This window comes from Spermophilus citellus (genome assembly GCF_964194105.1).
Source record: "Spermophilus citellus genome assembly, chromosome: 3".
NCBI classification, from domain to species: domain Eukaryota; kingdom Metazoa; phylum Chordata; class Mammalia; order Rodentia; family Sciuridae; genus Spermophilus; species Spermophilus citellus.
Genome location: NC_138184.1, coordinates 168,491,373 through 168,496,914, shown reverse-complemented (window position 1 = coordinate 168,496,914; position 5,542 = coordinate 168,491,373).

Sequence of the window (5,542 nt, the reverse complement as noted above, 5' to 3'; positions counted from 1 at the left end):
TTTTAAGACTTAACACACTGGGGAGTTATATTGGCCGAATTATATTCTTATATTGTGTGCATGTGTTAATAAGTAGCAACAAATCTCACCATACGTATAATGATAATGTGCCAATAAAAATATGGAAAAATAAATATGGTGAAAAAAAAGACCTAATACAAATGGTCTACTGGTATACTTATACACAATAACACAGTGTAAATTTTTTCCATTAAAAAAGAGAAAGAGAAGAAAGAAGGAAGGATTGATTCTGTGGAGGATTTCCACTTAGCCTAAACACAGTCACTTTCATTATTTTTTTCCAATTAATTTCAATTCTACAATTAAATTTGTTTTTAAATTTTAATTTTGAATCAATATCATTATTCTCTATTATCATTAAATATTATTATTCACACTGTTTCAATTTTTCATCCATCAACTTAACTGTATTAATTTTCCAAAACAGATTAATTCAATTTACAGACTTTCATATGTGTATATAACTCGTGTCATTTGATTTAAAAATAGGCTAGTATAGAAGATGTTTTCTTAAGTTTAAAGGGCATCCAATAGATCTTGTGCAATTACTTTTCTGCCACTCCATACTATTGCTAATGGTGATATTATTTGTCTTTTGTAAATTAATAGATTAAATTATAAAAGTTATTTACAAGATGATCCTTGAGAAAATTTCTTTCAACTCACCCAGCTTCAAGGATCTTAAATGTTTGAGAAGTTAGAGGACTGATAGGAGCTCTTCTGGCTTCCTGGGTTGCCTTGTCATTAGCATATTATGTCCTATTTTTTTTTTTTAAAGAGAGAGTGAGAGAGGAGAGAGTGAGAGAGAGAGAGAGAATTTTTAATATTTATTTTTTAGTTCTCGGCGGACACAACATCTCTGTTGGTATGTGGTGCTGAGGATCGAACCCGGGCCGCATGCATGCCAGGCGAGCGCGCTACCGCTTGAGCCACATCCCCAGCCCCATATGTCCTATTTTTTTGACTGCCTTTTTTCCACTTCATTCCCCTGGGTGTGTCGACATAAAGAGACAAGACAGATGGAAACAGACCAGGGAGAGGGACAAAGACAATAAAGTCAAGACTGTCTTCATATTAACAGTTGTTTCTTTTCCTTAATTTTAGAGCAACATGTAGAACACCTGGCCCGATTGTCCACTTGGGAACAAATCTGTGTGTGCTTGCAGAACCTGAAGCAGCAGGCTGACTTTCAGAATAATTTCTCTGAATGGCCCCACATACAGGCTCCATCCTTCCCCTCCCTCCATGTGCAACAGGTTCAGTAAATTGTGAGAGACATGTTACTTAAGAAGATAAACCTCTTCTAAGTCTAGAGGACCTCTTTTAAGTGACACCACAAGGAACGCGTCATTGTTCCGGCTCTATTCACTTCTTTTAACCCTAGGCTTACAGATCTGCTGCATAAGGAAGTTTCTTCAATAACCTGAAACTTAGCCTTATCCACCTAATAATAAATGGTTCAGTTTCTCTTTATCTCTAATTCCCAGTAAAAACATTCTGCTACCCAAGCCATATGTAAAATCCCCCATTTAGTGGCAGTATCAAAACCTTCCAGGATTATACTCAGGAACTTTGAGAAACTATGCAGTCTTTCAAATTATTTAGAATTTTAGTTCTACATTGTCCTTTACATCTTGTACTTCCTCATTTGGATTTTTCTTCCTTTGATTTCCTCCTTAACAAAAAGGTTCAGTACATCATGTTTCCTTGGTCCTGAGATGTAAGCTTTTTAATTTTAAATATTCCTTAATTTGTTATGCAGAGTATAATCAATATGACACATATTACATATTTTTCCTTAAGTGCTATTCTCAAATCAAGGGTTTTATGAAACAGATAACAGATTGAGGAAACATGCTAATTAGTATCTAGAAATCATAAGGATTAAATCAACACATATAAAGCAACTAAAAGAGTGCTTAGTACCCAATTACCATTCAACTCACTCTGTCTTTTATTACCTGTGAATCCTGACTAGTTGAATGATGTCTCTAAGCTGCTTTCTTTTTATTAAAAATAGAGATTTAAGATTTTCATTTTAAAAAGTTATGAGATTAAATGTGAACATCTATTTTATAAGCTTATCATAGTACTTGGATCAGAGCAAAATCTTACTTGAGAAACTGTCAATTGTTCCCAATTAGCTGTGGCCAATTATGGGAGCATTTAGCATTCTGAATTTCAGGCTGTGTTCACAGGAGGTATTTTCAGGAAAGGGAGAGAAAAGAGAAAGCAGAATGTGTCTGATGTGTCGGGTCCTGGCCTGCATCCCTGTTCCTAAATCCAGTATCATTACTTCAGGTTTAAACTTGACGACATCGATGGGCCTAAAATGATAGATGATCACAGGTTTAGTGCTGCTATTGTTTACAGACGGGGATAAGAAAACTGTCATGAGACATCCTGATGGTGACCTTGGGTACAACTTTGGCAGATTCTTTCAGTGACACTCTGAAGTCTGTGTGTGTGTGTGTGAGGTCTCTCATTTTACTGTCTGATTCCCAGTTCTTCATTACTGTCATATAATTGGCAGGGAGGTGTGTGGGCAGTGAGAGTTACTAGCATGTGGAGCAGGTTTGTACTGATCTTATAGAAATGATTGTTTAATTTTCAGTTTTGAAAGCTGGTCTTTGAACAGAGAAATTATTTGAAATTAAATTATACAAATTTACAATTAAATTAATTATGTTAAAAACAAAGGTGATAAATGTCCCAAACTTTTTACTTCTTACTGATTTTGCTACGCATCACCTTAGTTTATGCTTTTGAGACTATCAAAATTTATTGCCTTTCTTTTTTTTATTGGTTGTTCAAAACATTACATAGTTCTTGATATATCATATTTCACACTTTGATTCAAGTGGGTTATGAACTCCCATTTTTACCCCGTATACAGATTGCAGAGTCACATCAGTTACACTTCCACTGATTTACATATTGACATACTCATGTCTGCTGTATTCTGCTGCCTTTTCTATCCTCTACTATCCCCCCTCCCCTCCCCTCCCCTCCCCTCCCCTCTTCTCTCTCTACCCCCTCTACTGTAATTCATTTCTCCCCCTTGTATTATTTTCCCTTTCCCTCACTTCCTCTTGTATGTAATTTTGTATAACCCTAAGGGTCTCCTTCCATTTCCAAGCAATTTCCCTTCTCTCTCCCTGTCCCTCCCACCTCTCATCCCTGTTTAATGTTAGTCATCTTCTCATGCTCTTCTTCCCTACTCTGTTCTTAGTTACTCTCCTTATATCAAAGAAGACATTTGGCATTTGTTTTTTAGGGATTGGCTAGCTTCACTTAGCATAATCTGCTCTAGATATCATCTCACTCCAGTAAGATTGGCAGCCATTATGAAGTCAAACAACAACAAGTGCTGGCGAGGATGTGGGGAAAAGGGTACACTTGTACATTGTTGGTGGGACTGCAAATTGGTGCAACCAATTTGGAAAGCAGTATGGAGATTTCTTGGAAAGCTGGGAATGGAACCACCATTTGATCCAGCTATTCCCCTTCTGGGTCTATTCCCTAAAGACCTAAAAACAGCATGCTACATGGACATTGCTACATCGATGTTCATAGCAGTACAATTCACAATAGCAAGACTGTGGAAGCAACCTAGATGCCCTTCAATAGACGAATGGATAAAAAAATGTGGCATTTATACACAATGGAGTATTACTCTGCATTAAAAAATGACAAAATTATAGAATTTGGAGGGAAATGGATGGCAAAATTTATTGCCTATCTATACGAAAATACTATCTGAGTGTTATTGAGCATATTTTTCCAACTCTCCTTTTTGATAGCACATCGACAGCTTCAAATCAGCCATGCTACAAAATATGGCTCTCTCCTCCGTGGTTTTTAAACATGCAACAGCACACATCTTGAGTTATTGGAATTGGATATATTACACCACAGCAGAAGTGATTTTAAGTAATCGTTGTGGACAAGGGCTCTTGTCCATCTGGATTTCCCTGAATGCATTTTTTATCAAAGTAATGGTAATTTTAAATGGTGCATTTGTGATGTGTGTGTGTGTGTGTGTGTGTGTGTGTCTTTTTTTCAAAAAAGACAAACCAGTGAGTTTAGGGTAAGGATGGTTCATGTTCTGTATTACTGGATGCTAATATTCAGAAATTTGGGTAAACTCTTTGTTGGTATACCAACAGGTAAAGTTGTCCATGATGTAAGACTGCAGTAAAATTCGAGTATTTTGTTTGTTTAAATTATTTATTGATACATAATAATTATACATGATAATAGAATTTATTATGATATATACAAATATTCACATAGCATAATTTAGTCAATTTCACTCCCCTTTTCCTTAACTTCTTCTTCCCCTAATTCCCTTCCTCTATACTACTGATTTTCCCTCTATTTTCATAAGATCATTTTTCCTCTTTGTTTTCTCTAGCTTTCACATATGAAAGAAAACATATGACCCTTGATCCTTGAATTTCTAAGTCTTCCTTATTGAAAAAAAATTACGTTTCCACTTCCATCTCTTTTTGTCGCGACCCCCTTGCCCGCAAGGAAGACGCAACAACAGGAATCTTCTTTCAGCCGTTTATTCAGGTCCTTGATATTTCTTCTTCCTTCTCTCGGATGCCTCTCCCAGCCCTAATAAAGCATCTCAAGCCCCAATGCGAAGCTGCCACGTGGAGCTTTCTCATAGGGTGTTAAAAAACCATGCGCCAACTCTCCCAAATAAGGAGTTGTTTGTTACAGACCACAGCGGAGCCAGCGCCATCTTGTAATGGCAACCACAGTCCGCAGAAACGGCTCACCACAGTTCCCCCTTTTGTTTTCCAAAAACAATACAGGCGAGAGTAGAGGTCCTATCCCACTGTGCAGAAGTGGCTGCATAGTATGGCTCAGCCCCAAGGAGGGCCCTTCCCCAGATCTGAGGCCATATCAGCCGACGCCTTTTTTCGTGGGACGGGGCGTGGACGCGTCTAACCCGCATGCAATAGGACATGCTCTCCTTGAGGTCCACTTCAAGGATCACTCAAGTGCAGTGCCTTGCCTCGCATCCTGTATCGTGATGATGGTGGACGAAGGGGGATGGCTGAGGCTGAACTGTGGCTGTATAGAAATACGACGACAAACAAGTTGGCAACACCCTAAAAGAAAGGCACGGGTCTTAAGGCGATAGAAAAGCACTAGTGTGGAAACCCATCTGCGTGCAATGGCAGTAAAGCCGGCAGAGTGCAAGGGCTTTCCAACACTAAGAGAATAACAAAGAAAGACATGTCGATCCCAGTGCAATGTTCATAAAACTTGGGGTGCAACGACCATGTCAAAGATTTACTGTTTAATCTGCGCAAGCCAGACTTGAGGTGAGATGCCATTTTCTAAAGCTGCAAGAGCTTGTATGATCATAGCTTTATCTGGACCAATTTCCGGCCAAATATTCGCCAATGATACGGGAGGCATTCCTGGAATCATTAAATCATGAACCGGCATCGGCATTGGCCAAGCCCGTGCCGCTGCCCACCACTGCATTGGTGTCGTCCAT